Source organism: Vidua macroura, chromosome 2 (genome assembly GCF_024509145.1).
Source record: "Vidua macroura isolate BioBank_ID:100142 chromosome 2, ASM2450914v1, whole genome shotgun sequence".
Lineage (NCBI taxonomy): Eukaryota > Metazoa > Chordata > Aves > Passeriformes > Viduidae > Vidua > Vidua macroura.
The window spans coordinates 21,690,101-21,710,462 of NC_071572.1; positions in this window are offsets into that span (position 1 = coordinate 21,690,101).

A 20,362-nucleotide genomic window follows, 5' to 3' on the forward strand; every position below is an offset into this window, starting at 1 on the left:
TACCATCAAGTACTTTGAAACAGGATTATCTCTTCCTGTTCCTTTTGCACTCCTGGGATATTTCCTAAAGGCAATTTTCTTTCCTACTCTCATGCTAATTAATACATGGCAGGGTCCTATCTTGTACAGTGTACATTAGTGCTACTAACATTTTGCTTTTTCTCTCAGTAATTAGCATGAAATGATGAAAGGAGATGTTTTTCACTAATGACTGCTCATGCAGCAGTTTGAACATGTAAGGCCCTACAGAAGGATGAAACTCAAAATTTTCCTGTCCTTTCCCTCAAGGTCTAAGTCCATGTTTGGTTGGCTTCATCTTTTCTCCTGTGGTTAAAACTTTTCATTTGCATATTGAATTTCAGTGATGTTAAATGATAAACTTAAAAGATTGAGAATACAGGAGGATTACAATTTGTATTAATAGGAAAAACTTGTGTGAAAAAACAATGGGATCGATTTATATATAATTATTGTAATGCTAACTTCCATAGGCCTCATATTTAGCAATATTACCTGAGCATTATTTATTTCTTTCAATACATTGACTACACTCTGAATACTCATTCCTGAAGGAACTCAACTAGAAATTTGAGATGAGTCTGACATAGTCAGTATGGCATTCTCCTGAGACCTCTTTCCTACTTAGAGTTTGCAATTTTTAAATTGTTTTCCCTCAATTTATGATAATTTCTTTCAGCTTTTGCCTTCTTACAGTCATTCCAACTATCTTTTCACTCATCAGCCTACTTTTGTGCAATTAATATTACCAACATGAATCATAGTATAGGTCCTCAGGAATAAGTTATCCTTATATACATCAGAAGAGTAGACTGCAATTTTTTTATTACCCTCATACTACAAATATATTGGAATCTGGCTAAAACAACATTGTGATCTCAATAGAAAATATAAGTATTAGTAAGGTATCTGATTTTTTTTCCTCTTTGATTCATAGAAACTTAAAAAAGAGGCAGCGCCAGTATTTTCTTGGACAAAAGAGTAATATCTCATCTTAGCTAGTAAGATCAGCTGAGTTATTATAAGACTAAGCTGATATAGCCAGTTTTATTGGTCAACTCCTATTCAACAAAAGATTTACACGTGGATATGACATGCTCTTTTCCTGTAATCACAATGATCTGCTCTAATTCTTTATCTCAGGGTATCTTTCTAAGTCATTGTCTCCGGCCCAACCTCTTCACTGTGGGTTTTTTTTCAGAAGCTGAATCGTTTTGTTCCTTTCATTATTGAAGACTCATAGTTTCTTTGTCTGCATTTTCTTCCTCCAAGAGCTTTACCATGACCAATGGTTTAAGTAAGAGTTGTATGTAGTTCTAAAGCTTGCTTATTTCCTTCTTGAATGTCCTTCAGATTTTGTCAATAACCATCTGGCAACATGATGTTCTGGCTATATAATTCCTCCTCAGGTATTGTTTCAAAGGCTGAAGTTATTTGTGCTGTAGTATTTATGGGGTTTCAAAATATTTTTTTAAAGATTTTTTGCATAGTTCTACATCACCTTTTCTCTACGTTCCTCATTAATGAGTTTAATATACTAGTAATGTAATTTTTTTGCCCCATTTCTACAATTTATCATCTGTATGATTTATTTTCATAATTTTGTTTAGAATCTTTCTATGCATTAGTGATTGCATGCAGCTGATCTAGCAGAAACCTGATTTAGCATAGTGTCTTCATTATTAGTACTGTGTCAAGAGCAGCTAAGCAAGATAGTGGGAATTTTCTATAAGCCTAATAGTTCCCAGATTGTTTGATAAACTGGATGTGATGTTTTGAACACGAAAAATTATCATGGGCTTGTGGGATACACAATGTTAGACAGAAAAGTAAAATTTATCTTTTAAGTACAAAATTTATAAACAAAATCACAAAAATTGATGCAGGGGGGTGGGAGAGGGGAAGCCAAAACACAAGCAAACAGCCTCCCCTTGAAAGATTATTTACTTTCTTGTTTTGAGGCAATTCAAATATAGCCAGCCTGTCCATGTCAGAAATTTGTGTGACTTCTTTTAAATCTTGAAATTATACTGTTTCTATAGCCTATTAAATAGCCCATTCTAGCAAGTCTTATATTAGCACATTTTCCTGAGCACATTTTCCTGATCTATCCAAAATTTATTTGCCGTAAATTAAGCTGAATACTTAATGTACTGCATTCATGGGACATGATGAACAATTGATCATGCTCATTAATAGCAACTTCTTATACTGGAAAATTCAGTCATAGTCTTTTCTAGTCAGAGGCAAATTCCTTTAACATGTCTTGACATTCAAATTTTCAAAGTGTTTTTGGTATCATTTTGATGATGTCATTTTCGGTCTAAAATTTTCATAAATGCCTTGTGAAAATAACGTCTTATACAGATCAAAGGCTTTTCTATTGCTACTAGTGCTTATTATCTACCTCTACTAGAAATCCTGCTCCCCTTTACTTGCCTACCTAGCAAGTACTGTCTGTTTGGTGGTGTCATTAGTATCAAGACAGCTGATGATCATGGTGACTTGCAATGGACCATTCTGAACTCCCAGGTTGTCTTCCAAAGAGCCTGAGTTCCCTTTCTGACCAATGTGATTTCAACATTTTCTCATCTTATCCAGGTTTCTAATGAAAATACTGAGCACTACCAGACATATAAAAAAAGTATATCCATAGTCCTGCAATAGCTAGACCCTACTCAGTTACTTGGCTGCCAATATTTATCACTTTTAGTAGATGCTGTTCTTGGTCTTAGCCAATTTAATCTATTTTCCCCTTTGCTGCTACTGCTGCTGCTACTACTACTACTACTAATAGTAAATGTATCTTGAATCTTTCCTGCTCCTTTCCCTCCCCTTATTATAGAAATACATTGAGTTGCTACATATCTCTTAGAAAATGACCCTTTAATAGGAAATCAATGGGCATCATCCTCAAGACACCTTCTGCAGTCATCTGAGGTGTTACCAGCTCTGCAGAAATTCTCAAAGACAAGCTGTAACATTCAGTGCTTGCCTTAAGCTGTTTTTAGGCCACATTTCATCACACAATATCCTCACTGCTATGTTAGATGAAAGCCAGTTGTCTTGATCTTGGCTGAGATAATTTCTTCCCAGTAGCTGATACAGCACTGTGTTTCAGATTCAGAATGAGAATAATGTTGATAACACACTGACCTTTTGGGTTTTGCTAAATTGTGTTTATCCTAAGTCAAGGACATTTTTATGTATGTGTGTCTCATGCTGTTCCAGTGAGAGGATACACAAAAGAAAGGAGAGGAAGCACAGCTGGGACAAGTGATCTGAAGTGGCCAAAGGGATACTCCACATCATAGAATGTCATACCCATTAGATAAACTGGGGTGAGTTACCCAGAAGAGGGGACTGATCTGAATTCGGCAAGAGGGGCCTGGCATTGATCAGTGGATGGTGAGTGATTGTATGGCATATCACTTGTTTGTGTCCATTATTATTATTGTTATTATTATTAACCATTATTATTGTGTTTTACTTTGTTTTTAATTATTAAGCTATTCTTATCTGAACCTATGATTTTTACTTTTGATTCTCCTCCTCATTCCACTGCGGTGAGGGGAAGAGAGGAGGGTAGAATGAGTGGTGCCTTATTTCTGGCTGGGCTTAAATCATGACACCAGTAAAAATTCAGTCTGTATTTGTTTTCATTTTTCTGTAATACTTAAAATGGAGGAAAACCTTCAACCTTTTGAGCAGTAACAAGCACACGTAGTAACAAACATGCTTGGAAATTATTGAACTTATTACTATATTAGGGTTTTAGTAACTTGTACAGTGAGTATAATGAAAAGTATATTTGGAGGGAAGTGGTATTTTAGTCTGCTTACTAAAATGAAGCATTGTTGAATGGAGAGATGTTGTTCCCATCTTCCATTTTTATCTTTATGAGTAGGACTATCTGTATTATATACCTCTACAATTAGCTCAATAACTTCCCTGTATCCTGCTGGTATGTAAGCAGAAGCTGAATACCACTTAGGTTCCTTTGAACCTTCCCAAGTGTTAATCAGTGAAAGAAAACCAAACCTACACATACCAAGGAATTCCATAATGATTTCTACCAGACTTCTGGAAGATTCATGCAAAATTTATGAGTGGACACTGCCTGTAACATGACAAGTCCATAAAAGGACTTCTGAAGTACTTCTATAGTACGAGTACTTAATTTAAATTCTCACTCCGTTAAGCAGCTAGGATAAGGTCACATTACCAGGTACCCTGACACCCTTCTGATTAGTTTTGGGCTTGTTTATTAAAAGGTTGTCTCATCATCATGTTCTTGGATGAAATGCTGATTTTTTTGTAGAAATCTCCAGCCAAGGCAGTGTCATTTATCACAGTTTCTGACATAGCAAACAAGTATATGAAAGCAGAATAGAGGCTGGCTTTCAAGGTATAGTACATAAAACATGCTTTAATATCAAATAATGGCTAGAAGTAACATTTAAAGATGTCCCTTTTGTCAGCTCCAGACAGCTTTCAAAATCATTCCGAAATGTACCTTGTTCTGAATAAACATTTTTTATGACTGCATTTAAATTAGTCATCTGGGTCAAACCCTTTTATAATAATAAATATAGATACAGTTGCAGACTCTACCTGTAATAAGTGATTTATATCTTGGGGGTGATTTACATTGTCTTGGGGGTACACTGATTTAGACACTACTTAGAAAACCTAAAGAAAGGTAGAAAGTGAAACAATGTAGACCATAAGAACATATAAACCAAATACCTAGAGATCCATTCACCTTGACAGAAAAAAAGGAATACAAAATATGATCACATTAGAGAAAGTATCTTTTGCAGACACTGTATGGGACCATAAATAACCATACAAAAATGCAAAGTAATACTGAATCATCATACCCATGGTTAACAAAACAACATGGAAGAAAAGCTATGATATAATGGACTTTGATAAATAATTCAGATTGTATTTAAAAATATTTTTTGTCACAATTTATGAAGACTGTTGACTGGTCTGGTGCCCTTGCTGAGCTCAGCGCATAGCTGACTAGGAGTTAATTTGAAACTAAATTGAAGGAAAAAAGAGGTTATGCCTGCAGGCAGAAGAAACCCCCTAGGGAGATTTCCATCATATTTGCTTCTTCATTTGAAGACATGTCGCACAAATCATCAAAGCAGCCTTTGGTTTCTAGACTCCCCTCTGAACTTGTCCTTATAAATAGCATGAGCACCAGGGCTAAGAGACAACTCCTCACTTTTTGTTTGGTGATGAAATGACCTTAATCTTGTATACCTTCTTTATCTCATGAATTAATTATCATGATGAAGCTTACTGAAGCCTGAACACGATAAATACCTACACCATGGTTGTGCTCTTGGCAATAGCTCCTTATAGGAAGAACAGAGTCACGTTTAATGTTTCATCTAGTGTTTTCCAGTTGTTGACTGAGCAGGGTCATAGTTACTCTGACCTTCAGAATTTAACTACCTAACTTCATGAAAAAGTGGGTAAGTCATCACATATGTGGAGATTAAAATAAAATAATGGAATTCATTGATTGAAGACACAGAAAAAGACCATAATATTAATCACTTTCTAATCCAAATGTGAAGCACAGTACTTAGAGGTTTCTTATAAAAAAAGTTGAAACTACATAAATATTTAAGAAAAATTGTCCTTAAAAGACCAGATTTTATGAATGTCAATTTAATATAGAAAAAGAATGGATTTTTTTCCCCCTCTGAAAAATGAGAATGGTGGCTACTGGCAATACGTTAGGTTTGTGTACAAAATATTCAGGAAGACCTGAAAAGAATTAAAGAAACAAAGAAGTTCCGCTTCACTCTAAACTTTGTTTCCTGATCATTAAATCATTTAAAATCTAAGGATCTATGACACTTTTTTTTCTTCTCTCTGGGCATATCTAGCAAAAGCAAAAGTTTAAGTCTACATAACTAAGTTTTAATGCTGTAGACTCCATGCCACACCAGAAATATGAAGCTGATCTCCCCTTCCACTTCCAATTTAGTTGTTATCCTACTAGAATGGGGTGCTGGAGACCCATTACAAAGATTATCTTTGTCTTGTCTCTGTGAGACAGAGTGAAAATTTAACAGGGTAGAAATCCATTTGGATTTAGGTGAAATGTGCCTCTTTGAGCTTGCTATCATAAGTAAAATGTGCTGCTTAGTCTGGTAACTTTGCAACACTAGTAAAACTGCCCCAGCTGAGGAGAAAGAATGTGAATTTCCAAACTGAAGAGATAAGAGATAAGAAAGACTCCTCGAACCTTGAAACAGACAGGGCAGAGTGACCCAGGAGTTCTTTCTGTACTTTCTGACAAAAACTGGGTACTAGTGTAACTAGCTTTAAGTGTAACGTGAAACCAGCAGAATGAATATACATGAAGCTATTGTGAAATTCTATGCATATGTAAATTAGTAAAGGGTAATAAGAAAGGGTTGGGCGTCCTCAGGGGCATGCACATCCTTTGAAGGGGAATGATCTCCCACGTACACCCAGCGCTGTAATAAACATACCATCCCTAGAAATCTTTATAGGAATTGTGGGGTTTTGATTTTTCATCCGCGCTTCATCTGAAGCCTTTTCCTTCCATACAGCAATTACCAGCTTCTTCCTTACAGCAGCTACCAACTAGGCTGTAAGAGATACTGGATTGTTTGCATGACTTACACTGAAAGTTGGACACATGATGCAATTCTTGGGAATGGTCCTGTTCAGGGTCAGGAGCTGGACGTTGATGATCCTTGTGGATCCCTTCCAACTCAGAATAGTTTCTGGTTATGTGATTCTGTGATTTGGCTTCCGTTGTTGTTCAGCCATTTTTCTCCTCTGAAAAAAATAAAGATGATAGTGAATAAATTATCCATTTTTCTTAAAAAGATGGTTACGTATCTTGATTTAGAAGCTCCAGAAATCTAAAATAGCTACAAGTAAATTTCAATTTTATTTATTCCTGTCTGCTCCCAAAGCAGAGTTATTAAGGAAGGAATATCTCACAAGACCATTCACTGACTTTCTCTTATATCACATGAGGCCATAAGGGAAGAAAAGGAGAGCTTGTAGTCATATTTTCACAAGCAGTTTTTCGGAAACCTGAGGAAGTTAATGGACAAGGCAAGAAATGCTGATTTCCCAAGTTGGAAAAAAGCTCAACTAAAAGGTGGCAAAAAGAAAAGCTTTAAACTTTATCCTCAGTGCAGTCTGTAGAAGTCTTTAAGATACTTGTGAGTAAAACCCTACTCTTGCTCCTAGAAGGGAGCTATGGAAAGCCTGCCCAGGACATGAAGGCCCCATTGCTCACTTCAGCCATAGTAAATTAATATTCTTGGCAGCAATGTGGCAACTGTTCCCTCTTTTTAGCCTTTTAAACCATCCTTTGGGCAGAAAAAAACCCAAACTAAAACTCTGGCTCATTGCTGGAGACCAAAATTCCAGCTGTTTTGGAAGGAGACTATAGTGATATGACAAAGACATGGAATGCCATCAGCTTCAGGAATAAGTTTTGTTAATGCAATTTGTATATAGGAGCTAGTGTTGCAATAGCTACAGCTCACCTTTAACCTCTCTCTCTACCTATTGAAGGATGTCATGTTCAGGTCACCTCTTTCTATCTCAGTCTTGCTGAATCAGTGACCCACAAACCAAACACCTCCTCCAGGGTAAAAAATGCATGAACTTGTTCTTTAATCCATGTCCTTAGGGCAAAAGCTTATTTTAAGTCTCTCCACTGCCTAGTAACATTAACAAAAATTGCTATATCTTCCCCATCAAAAAAAAAAAAAAAAAAAAAAAAAAAAAAAAAAAAAAAGAGAAAAAAAATTGGGCTAGAATGTAATTAAGACTTTATTATCCTGATACAGCAAAGTGTCCTTTTTGCTCTTTTACTTTAAAGAGTATAATCTCTTGATATGCAACGGAAAGTGCATGGATAATTATTGCGGCTTTAATAATGCTTTAGTTTATTGAGAAGGTAAAGTCTCAGTGGATGCTCAGGGAACAATCACAAAACAAGGTTTGGGGCAGGTTTGTATTGGAATAGTTTACACTGGTTGCATAGTGTCTAGAGTAATGACCATTCTGAGCTAATTTTTTAAAATTCACAATCTATTTTATTAACAACTTAGTTTTAATTTCTTTAATACCCTACAGGAGTGCATGGTACTAGGAAGCATGCCAAATAACTTTCAAGTCAGTTTTATACGTTCTTCCTAAGAACTTACAATTTTCCGACCTTATGAGTCTATAAGAACTTAAATTTTCTGACGTTACCAGACTATTTAGTGAGCCTATGTCTCCATTCACCAAATCATTCTTTTGAGTCATCATATGAAGTATATAACTGCAGTGAACAAGCATTAAAGAATTCTGTGCTGTGCTTGAAGATGATTGTGTGTCTTTAGAGACTTATATATCCCCAGGTCCTGTTCTTTTCAGGAGAGATAGCTGCTGTTTCAAAGTCACTGATTTGTACTTCCTGCCTCACTTCATTCATATGGAGACACTTACACACAAAATAAAACTTTTTCTGAGGACAAAGCAAAACCAGGGAAACAAAGCTTATGTACAAATACTTTAAAATCCAAGTAGCTCACAAAACTCATTACATTTCAACACAAAGTCATCATGCTAAGTCAACTAAAGTCTAAGATTTATGATACCATTTTCTGCCACCTACAGGTAAATAGCACTGACCTACTTTTGAACTTAGACTTTGTCCTGTTTATATTTGTTCATGTTAGAAATCATGACTGACTTACAGGCATAATCTTTTGCTGTCATAATTTAATAGCTTAGAGAGCTACTAAATGCAGCAGCAATAACAATAACCAAACTATGCCCTGTTAACTTTGCCACTCCTCCACCCTCTCTTCTGATATTCTCTGTCTCTTTAAACCTATATATTATCATCCAGTTTTAAAGCAAGGTATTTTTCTTTTTTTTTTCCTCAATGTATTAAATAATTTTAAAAGAGGAGTTCACTGATTGTGTTATACATTGAAAATGGGACACAAACCCATGAAACAATGATGCTTAATCAGATGAGATGCAATTATCAGATATTTAGTAAATTGAGAGTATTCTACTCTATAATTTACCAGTTTCTAGATGGAAAAAAACCCTAGATTTCTAAAAGAGTTTTAAATATCTTCCATTCATGGAGGACATCTGGTAAGTTAAGACTATTTTAAGACTTGCTTGCAGAACAGTATTTTCTTCTGATTCAAACCTTTTCTGGAAACTTATGCAACCCGTGACTTTATTACTGTACAGCATTCCTTAAAATGTTTTGTTCTTGATATAATGCATCTATTAATTGACCAGCAGTTCCTGAGTTTCATTAAGGACTGATATATAAAAAGGCAAGTTTTAAATGAAAAAAAAAAATTCAGTAACTTGCAAGTTGCTGCCACATCTGTATTCTTCATTGTCTATGTTGAAACTAATAGTCAAAGTAGAGTAGAAGAGATGTATGATTATAATTTCTTTTACAACGGACAAACATTTCTTTTAAACAACAAATCCCCTAAAACTGCAGATCTGTCAGAAAATAAGTTTCATTACTTTCTCTATTGTCTGTAAAATGCCAGGAGACTTTCAAACAAACACCAGTAAGTGACAATAAGGGCCACTGTGTTCTGTTTATCTTATTGGAGTGCCGCAACAGTCTGCAGTATGTTTTTAGCATCAGAATGTACATATTTTATATTTGAGTAGAGGAGAACCAGATGATCTGCAGACCTACCTTCACTGAAAAAACTAAGTGGAATGACAGAGACTTTTAAAATATTTAACATAAGTAACTGTGCCAGTTTTTGTTGGAGTCAAGTTAATTTTATTCATAGTAGCTAGTATGGGGCTCTGTTTTTGATTTTTGATGAAAACAGTGTTGATAACGAAGGAATGTTTTAATTATTGCTGAGCACCACTTAAAAAGTATCAAAGCCTTTTCTACCTCTCACCTCACACCACCAGCGAGGGCTGGGGGGTGCACAAGAAGCTGGGAGGGGCCACAACCAGGACAGCCTGCCCCAAAATACTAAAGGGATATTCCATACTATATGGCATCATGCTCAGCATATAAATTTGTGTGAAGAAAAATTAAGTGGGAGGTAACATGCTTGGAGTGATGGCATTTGTCTTCCCAATTCACCATTATGTGTGACAGAGACTGACTTTCCTGGAGGCTGAACACCTCTCTGCCAATGGGAAGTGGTGGATGAATTCCTTGTTTTTCTGTGCTAGCATGTGTGGCTTTTGCTTGACCTATTAAACTGTCTTTACCTCATCCCATGAGTTTTCTCACTTTTTTGATTCTCTTCCCCATCTCACTGGTGTTGGAGGGAATGAGTGGCATCGTGAGGCTTGCTTTCTGGCTGGGTTTAAGCCATAACAGCAGCTGCTTCATTTGTCAGTCAGAATGCAATTTATTATCTATGAAGGTCACAAAACATAATTCTGAACCAAATTTTGGAGTATATTGTAACAAAGGTCTCAAGCTTCAGAAACTTCAATAGATGTGATAATTTCCTGTGCTCCCAAGTGATGGTCAGAAATTAAGTGAAACATGTACTTGAAGAAAAGAAAAATATAGTGGAAATAATATTGTAGGTCCATGTCTTTGAAGGCATTTTGGCTTTGCCATGACCTAGTCTTGTTGCCACAAGGTACATACATTAGCCAAGATTTTTCAGAAGGCAATTGCCATACACAAGCCAATGTTGAACTGAAGAGAGAGTTCCATCATTTGACCAGCTCTGGTTAGGCAGGAATCTTCCCTAATTTTCACAATTGCAGTGGAAAATTTTTGTGCTTTAGATATATAACTTTTCTGGGGTAACACAATCAGATATCTGTCAGTGCTTTAGGAAGATTCTGTCTTTAGGTGTATTCAATACTTCCCATTGATTCAGGCTGCTGGCAAAAATGGTTGAAGGATTGTGTAAGTTCCAGGTTGAGCAAAGCTCTGAGCCACTTACTGACTTGACAGCACTGGCCCTGCATAGTCTGGCAGCAAAAATGTGATTTCAAGAATAAACAGGTGGCACTGATTATAGGAATTGTAGGAAAACTTGCTCTTTAGGTACATATATGCCTGAAAACATTTGAGATTTTAGTCCACAGGGAACTTTATTTTTCTAATTGATACTTTTTGACACTTCTAGTGACTTGAGTGAGGCTACTGCAGAGTTTGTGAGATTGTTGTCTTAGTTACTAAGGGGGCAACCAAATGTTCTAGAGGAACAGGCTTCTTGTTCTGCTGCTTTTATTGTAATGGATGAATATCTCATGAAATATATGGATCTATCTCATGAAATATAAACTTAACAGACCAAATAGTCAAACCAATTTCATATGCCAAAAGAATCCTTCTAGTGCTACACATAAAAGTGAAAAAAAGAGAAAGGGAGAGAGGGGAAGAAGAGAAGAGAAGAGAAGAGAAGAGAAGAGAAGAGAAGAGAAGAGAAGAGAAGAGAAGAGAAGAGAAGAGAAGAGAAGAGAAGAGAAGAGAAGAGAAGAGAAGAGAAGAGAAGAGAAGAGAAGAGAAGAGAAGAGAAGAGATTAAATGTTGTGTGAACAATTATCGACTACCAATACCTGAGAGAAGAACAAAATGCTTTCAGAGCTGAATGCAAAGCTTCAGGGATAAGTATCCAAAGACAAGGAACTTCACTGTTGTTCTTGACATTAGCACAGTGTTCATAAGTCTTGAAGCCCAGGGCATGGTTAGCTGGTCACACATCCCAAATGCTGCTCAGGATAAATATTTGCACAGGTTTTGAGTTTAAGTGCTCTTTTCAGTAGAAAATGGAAGAAAATAAAAAAGTTGTGGGTTGTCAGTTTACCTTTGAAACACATTGTTTCACACTTAGACAACTAAGAAGTGAGGGAAGATAACAGACATTGCTATATAGCCTGGAAAATCCTATAGCCTTCTGCCTTTTAGAAGTATGTCACAAACACACAAACAATTTTCCTGGAACACTACACCTGGATGCTGTCAGTTCAAGAGTAAGGAGTTTTTTGTTTCATTTTTTCTCCAAACAAGGATTTGCTGACATACAGGTGAATTGTTTCCCTAATGAAGAATCTCATTCCAGTCTGCTTCCAGCTATTGTCTTTGACCAGACCTAGGTTCAGTTTGGTTTCTTTTGATCTTTCTGAGGAACTTTGATGGACTTATTGCTCAGCAAACAGCTGGATCTATTATTCTAACAGGAATTTTGTCCAAGATTACTAAGTCTCACAAGATAATGCTAATGTGCCTAGTGAATTACACAGCTCTTAATTTAGCTCATAGGATACATATGTAAGAGTACAGCAAGGGACAGCTGGTCTCTGAGGGACAAAGGCCAAGGGTGACCATATCATAGGCTGTGGTTTCTCCAAGGGGGGCAGGCCCATAGGGTGGGCAACACCAGGTACCAATAACAGGATCATCAACAACCTCAGGCACGACAAATGAAGAGCCAGGGCAAGACGCCAGCCAGGGCCACCAGAAAGGGGCAAAAGGAAGTGGGCTCCTGAGGATCCACCTGTTGTATTGTGTTTTTATCTCTTTGTAACAGTCCTGTAATGGTTTGCCCCTTCACCCCCCATTGTCTCCCAATGGTTACACTCTGAGCTTTCCCGCCCTTCGCCCAGCACCAATCTCCCTGAAAATGCTCAGTCACTCCCCTGTCCCCTCCCTGGTACCTTGTCCATCACTCAGCTCCTAATCTCACTCTCCCAGAATCTTCCAACTTGGGCATCGAGTGAGTGGATGAGGGCCAGGGGTCCCTCCCTTATACTTTCCCCATTGGTTTGTGTGTCTGTCTGTCCTTTTGCCTTCCACTCCCCCGAATTCCCCCATTGGGTGGTGGGCGTCCCTTCCCCCTTGTCACTGCCCCGGTACTTAAGATGATTGTGAGAGCCTCAAGGCCACTTTTGGCCACCGGGACAATGGCATTCAGAGCTCCCCGGAGCTTGCATTAAACCTGAGACATTTCCCTGGCCTTGAGTTGACTCCCTCCTTACCTCCTCGGACGCCGCCTCTCCTCCTAACAAGGCAAACCGCGAAGCGCTTTGTCTTAGCCGCTCTCCGAATCTCCTTGAGAAACAGGGGAGTGTCCCCTGCTGCTGACCGTGCCTCGGCCGGGCAGGCAAAGCCAGGGAGCTTCAGGGGAGGCACGGCGGCATCCACCCACAAGATGAACTATGTACAGAGAAAACTCAAGGCTCTTTTGAGTGGCAGTGCTGGAGAGAGGACTGGAGAATAACACCCCAGCTGGGGCAGGGACTGATGACCCCCATGTGGGCTGAAAGGGTGCTCCTGGGACCATCCATGGGTGGTGTAGGGAGCAAGTGGAGCTGGTCAGGGACAGAAAGAACTGGTAGTGCCCTCAGGAGCCTGGTGAAGTATCTGTATGAATGTGTACAAGGTCCATAAATGTGTGGGGGTACATGCCTTACAAACAGAGAAGGAGGCAGACACTTAGGTGAAAGGCTCAGGTAAATCTATATGCTCACTAGAGAGTCATCTGTCTAAGGCCAGCTGCTAGGAAATATCATGGACCACTTCAACCACAATTGAACTGACCTATCCAACAAATTGACACTTTACTTTTAGAGACATGTCTTTCTGGCTGCACAGTAGTATTCCCACTTTGGACACTGGATAGTCTTGACAGACATTTCTCCTAATTAAAATTTTGTTTTCTATATTCTATTAATTTTAATCTTTATTTCAGCAGTATGAAACATGGTTTTATGCATGAGTTGATTCTGTATGTCTCTTTGAGCTGTATTATGGTGTGGCAAACTCTCTCTTATTAAACTTCTCTGCAGCAAGAAGGATGTTAATGGGGATCTGGGGCCCTGGCGATTGTGCTAATGATCTGTCCACAGAGTCATTGTTATTTTCTGGCAAACCCAGTGTTTTGGCATGCATAAAGCAGACCAGAGAAAGAATAAATAAGTTGCTGTCTGTGCTGCCTACAAGGAAGGAGAATGTGAGAAACTAAAGTACAAATTCATACTCCAGATCAAAGAAAGGAATTTAATCTGATCTTCCATATTTTTTATACAAACCCTACTTTATTGAGAAGTAGTTTATTAACATTATTTATGCAGATACAGAACCTCTGAGCATGCCTGCTGAACCAGAGCATGTGGATAAGTGAAATAATTTTCTAAATAACTCAAAAACTTAGTTGCAAACTAAGGAAAAAAAATATGCTCAATTGTTCCCTGCACAAAGAGAAATTTGGGATTGTAGTGGATAAATAAGTTGGATTTTTTAATTGCTAGTGGCACCTAAAAAGACAAATACACATCCAAGTCTGCTTTGTAAATTTTGCCCTTTGTACTGTTCTAGTCCTTCAGCATTGTCAGTGAAATTGTAGCTACTGCCACTAATCCAATTTATAATCAATCTAGTGGTGTGGATTTGCTCGAATGAATAAGAAGGTTAGTTTTAATCTAAAGTGAGACTAAAAATAGCAGTGAAAGGTGGGTGCTAAATTGCCTCTACAACTCCAATTAAATAAATTCAGTTAAAATACCACAACTTTTTAGAAAAGGCATTTAGAACCAGTTGGAGTGCACAGATGTTGAAGTCATACAATGCTGATCAGCTAGAACTTAGGCACTAAGGTTTAAAAGTGTAAAACTCTTTTGCTCTGAGTGATTATTGAACAGTGCATCTGGCTCCTGAAAAAAAAGTTAAGTTTTATATAGTATAAGTGACATAATGAATTCCTATTAATTAGCTACATTATTACAGTGGGGGCTGTAGTTACAGACTGCAGTTCCTCTGTGCAGTCTTCCATACACACTAAAAGTACAGAAAAAATGTTACCATCTCTTCCCAAATTAATGACTGTATATACTGTAGCAACAGCAGCTTCCTTACCTGGTCTGTAATTAAGAACTGATTGTATTTGACACACGGTTGAAAGGAAAACTGATACAACTTTTCTTTAGGTTTTCAAGGTCAATTACTGCAGCTCTGCACCTCTAAAATCAGTCTGAAATGCAATATCAAGCACAGGTGACAGAAAGATTATTTGTTTTTATTCATAATTTTTACACTTCCTCCATTAGTCTCTCCATTAGATATCAGAAAATATCTATCCTTATCTATAGATATTTTCTCATTTTTATTCCTGAGAAGAGAGTTATTTTGTGGGTTATTCTCTACTGAAATTAATTTTCTTAATTTTATAAATGGTAAAACAGTGTGTATGTGACTTAAGTCCTACAAAATGGGGCACTTTTAGCGTTATTAATGTCACAAAAATAAACAGAACTGCAGGTAATCCTCATTTTCTGCTCAGTCCTAGCCTATTAATTATTCTTCTACTTAGAAAAAAATCACTTATGTGTTATTAGAATTATGTTATTTACTGATTAAGCCAGAGTAAAACCCTTGATTCTAAGAGCTTCTAATGGCTTTTTCTTCTAAAAATACTTTTTTTTTTTTTTTCCATCCACATATTTCAAAGGCTATGAGCTGTGTACTTGTGCCTTATAGGTATGTCCTATATCTAGTTCTGTTTATTATTGTTCCAAAGATTTTTGGCCTCCAATTAAGAAAACAAAACACTAAAAATCCCAGTCTTTTAATGCATTTTGCCACTTCAGCCAGTGAGCTAATGAGAAACATTTGCAGAATACAGAATAGAATGCATTGGGGGGTTTAAGCCATAACTTTATGATTCTTTTAATCACACAGAGGGAAAAATCTGTTTTTTCATTTGGCAAATGGGAAAAGAAAAAAAGCAATCTTTTGAACATTAAAATGCAAGGAAGGAAGTTATAGCATGATATAAAAGCAGCTCACTCCTTTCTGGGAAGTTTTAACTGAAAAAGTGAAAAAAATACTAATTGAGAACTGTTTTACATTTTTCGGGAAGGAGGTGTCATTGGGCATTGGTGTCCAGTGTTGGTATTAGAGGGGGAATGGCAATGCTGGTCTCTGTGAGGAAAGGCCAGGGGCTGCCCTATGCTGGACGCTGCCAGCAGTTCCAGCAATGCTGCTGGTGATGCCTTCAGGAAACATATTGAAGAAAGGGCAAAATGTTTCATGGCAGAGTCTGTGAGAGAATGGAGTGAGGAAAAAATAAAAGCGTGAAAAATCATCCCACAGACACCAGGGTCAGTAAAGAAAGAGGGAGGGAAGGGTTTCAGGTGCCAGAGCTGAGATATTCCTGTTGGAGTGGAGTGGCTGAAGGGAAGCAGGCTGTCCCCCTGCGGCCCACGGTGAATACCCCACTGCAGCCTGTGGAGGACCCCATGCTGGGGCAGATGGATATTCCCTGAAGGAAGCTGCAGCTCAGTGGAGAGACCTCACTGGAGCAGAGAGTGTGAGGAAGGACTGAAACTGTTATGAGCTGACCATAACTCCCATTCCCCATTCCCCTTGTGCTGCTTAGAATGGGACAAGGTCAGAAAGTTATGGATGAAGGAGTGAAGTAAAGCCTGACAATAAAGAGTGGAGGAAGTTTTTCTTTGTATCTCACCATCCATATATATTTTTCTTTTAAAGAAATTAATTTAATTTTCTCAAGTCAAGTCTGTTTCATCTGTGACAGTAAGTGCTACAGGATCTGTCTGTCTTTGCCTCAAAACCATGAGCTTTTTTATCCTCTTTTCTCCCCCTGTCTTGTTGAAGAAGAGTGAAATTGTGGCTGCATGAGTGTGTGGCCATTGACCAAAATCAACCTAACACAGTGACAAAACAGTTTTTCAAAACTGTTATGAAATTCTTTCAAGAAAAATACCTTATTTTATTTGAAATCATAAATTTATGCAAAAAGGAGTTCTATTATTATTATCATTGTGGGGCACAGTATTTTATATTAATTTTTATATCTAAAATCTCAGCCTGTTCAAATTTTTAAGTGTACAAGTGCTTTTTCTATCACAGTGATCCCTCTGGCATCTCTCACAGTTTTCAGCAAAACTGACTTACCTGTGCACAGCAATATGGGGTAAAAGTTTTTCATTGTAGGGCAGGAACATGTGCTGAAGTCTATCTGCATCACTGGTCCATAGAAATTTAGGTAAATTTGTGGTGCCTAAAAAAATTAAGATACACAAGATGTAAACAGTCCTGGAAAATGGGAATAAATGGGGCCTGAGCACTCTTACAGCATAAGCACAGACTAATTTTGGAGGTGCTTCACCACACTTCAGATACTTACCTGAACCACTAGGAATCCAAGAGACAATCTCAGCAGTATTTGAGTTTACAGTGTTCTCAGAAGGTTCCCCTACAATTTTATTAGCACATTTACTTTCTTTTCTCAAATGTTTTCTACTTTAAGTGCTTTCAGAGATGTCTTCCAATAATATTAGATACTCACCTTTGTCAATATAGCCTCTCCTCTTTTATAAGAAAATCTATGCAAAAGATTTTTGTCCCAGCTGTGAAACATAAGCAAAATTGTAATAATCAATGTTTCCACCAGTGTAGAGTGGAAGCTGTTTGTCATTATAATTCATGAGGGGACATACTGTTTGCCACTATTGAATGTTGGTCAGTATTTTCCAGGAGAAGTCAGTGAGTTTTTAACACTGTAAAACCAGCGACAGTTCAGTTTGATTTGGTTTTCACATACCTGTGTAAAACAAAAAAAAAAAACAAAAAAACAAAAAAAACAAAACAAAACAAAACAAAACAAAAAAAAAAAAAAAAAAACAAAAAAAAAAAAAAGAAAGAGAACATTTTATTATCTGGTCAAAGGGGGATTGCAGAACATCCCACACAGGTGTCAGATGCTGTGTGTAAAAATACAGGTTTGGCCATCTGGAATCTATTTGTTAAATTGTCTTGTTAAGCTTGGGACAAGGCTGTAATTCCCTTATCAAACCTGGGCAGCAAAAAGGCTGAAGGAACTCGGGTCTCTCTCTGCCAGACTGGCCCTAATGCAGGAGCAGCATGAGCTGTGCCAAAAGCTGCTCCCTGGGATGCTGCTTGAGGTGGTGAGACTCTTGTTCCCTGCAGTTGCTTTGGGAAGGAGGCAATATCAGATTTACCTCTGCTGAAGCAGGAATAACTGGAAACTAAACTGTGATTGTGGTTACAAAATCTCTTTACTTTGTTACAAACTGAAAACTGAGCCCTAACCATTGAAAGAGTCAAATACTGACCTTGAAGTTTAAATCCTATCCAGATGAAAGACATCTATGCTTATGCAGGTGTTACCTTGTTCAGTCTGTCTTGACTGCAGAGTGAACAAGGCAGAAGTCTATTGATTTAAGGAATGAAGGCTATTTTCACAGCCAAAGTGTGTGAGAATTTATTTTTACACGAAAGCTCCCATTCTGAAAAAAACAGCAAAATCTGTACAAGTTTATGGAATTCATCACTGTTGCCTTCAGTGAATATTGACTCGGTATTCAATGCTTTAAAATATAGGGGTTTTATACACTGATTCAATGGGTTCTCTGAATGATGATGGAGAGTAATAAATTTACAAATGTGATGTGGTTTATGGACAGAAGTTTTGAAATTTGATTTGTCCATGAGGGTATTTGGTGAGTGATCTCTCCCTGCCCTTTTCTCAACTCACGAACCCCTCATATATTTTATATATATTATTATATTTCCTCTCCCCTGTCCAGCTGAGGAGGGGAGAGATAGAGAAGCTTTGGTGGGTGTCTGACATCCAGCCAGGGTCAGCCCACACAGCTGAACAGATCTGTAGTGATGTGACAAGTCCAAGCCTAAAGTATATCAAATTGCTAAGTCAGAGCAGGTTTGTCAAGGTCTCCATCCCAGCAGTTTGATCCCAGGTCACCCAGACGGGTACTGAGAAAATGCCACCAGTCTTGGCTTTTTTCCCTTAGGCAGCCCTCCAGCTCTCTCTCAACAGCATTGTATACTCATGTAACCCATAAAACCTCATGTCCCACATTTCCAGAAAAAAATACTAATTTTGTCAAATAGAGCACAAAGGACCCAGGGGAGATTCAAGACAGAGTGCTTTTCAGGACACACATGGGCAATTTGCCTTACACAAGAGCAACTTTAACAAGCAAGGATGGGAATCAGTTCTTGCCACTTGATTTCGGGGTCATGGATTGGTCATCTTCTATTTAGCAGAATTGACTAAGTTTAGTTCTTTGGTAGTGTGGCACTTGAGCTGTCATGAAACAGGACAAGCTTAGACATATTCTAAGGACAAGCTTAGATATATTCTGCCTGTACTTCTTCAGAAGATTTTCATAATTGGTGTTGTTTTGCTGAAATATTTTACAGTAAAACAATATGATCAATCAGAAAATTCAGAGCAGTTTAAATTTTTATGCAGAACTTCATTGAAATCTGAAATTAGTAATTTATCTATCATTACATCAGCACAGGATAGCTTCTCAAAGCTTGCACTTCTAAAATTGATCTGACCCTGTACCAGACTGCTTTTAATTCCATCTCCTGACAAGAGCACAACTGAAGTATTCTCCATGTTGCAAGTCCAAATACTTTGTTGATAATGGCTTGACAGCATAATTCTATTCTTTTTGCCACCTTATTTCAGACAAAACTGTGGATCATAAAGTAAAAACAAGTGAATTACTTGATGTGTATTACAAGGGCATTAGCCATTTTAAATACTTTATTGCTACATGTCTGGAATGGAACAATTTATTTAGTGATAGGTATTCTTAAAACAAAGGGAAAGTTTTTGTTCTCCAGGCCAGAGAAATCTATTGCATTCCAGAATAGATTGTCTTGAAGTTGATGGAATAAGGTCTTCCTTTTTCTTTTTTTTTTCTAATTCTTCAAGCAGCTAGTGACGTTATTGACACGTAAAATTGCAGTTCCTTCTTATTTCTGATTACAAACGCAAAGTGTCTTTGATTCTCAGTTTGCAGTCTGTAAAAATATGGTTGAATGTAATTTGAGTAAAAATCATTAAGTGTTTTGTGTTGTCCAAACACACTAAAAAAATTAAATTTGAAGATATCTTATTTTTTAAATGTGTGATAATTTTTGATTTAAAAAAAATTGTCATCTGAGAAAGGCATCATCTTCAGGTACACATATTTATTTCTTTTTAGAAGCATATGACAGTCACATAAATCAGGCTGAAATTCCTTTCTCAGGCTTCTGTCTCCAGCACTGACAAATACTAAATACTGGAAGAACAGTGGGTGATAATAATGAGTGATAAAAGATACAGGCAATAAGAGGATAATATTTTACTGAAATATTCTACCAGACTTCCACAATTTATAACAGGGATGAGAGTGCTTGAAGTGAAAGTTGTTGCTTTTGTGCTTAATAGTCCTGATATACTTTCTGCTGTGATGTTGTCCAGTCATAAAGATTTGCTTCTTCATCATCCTATAG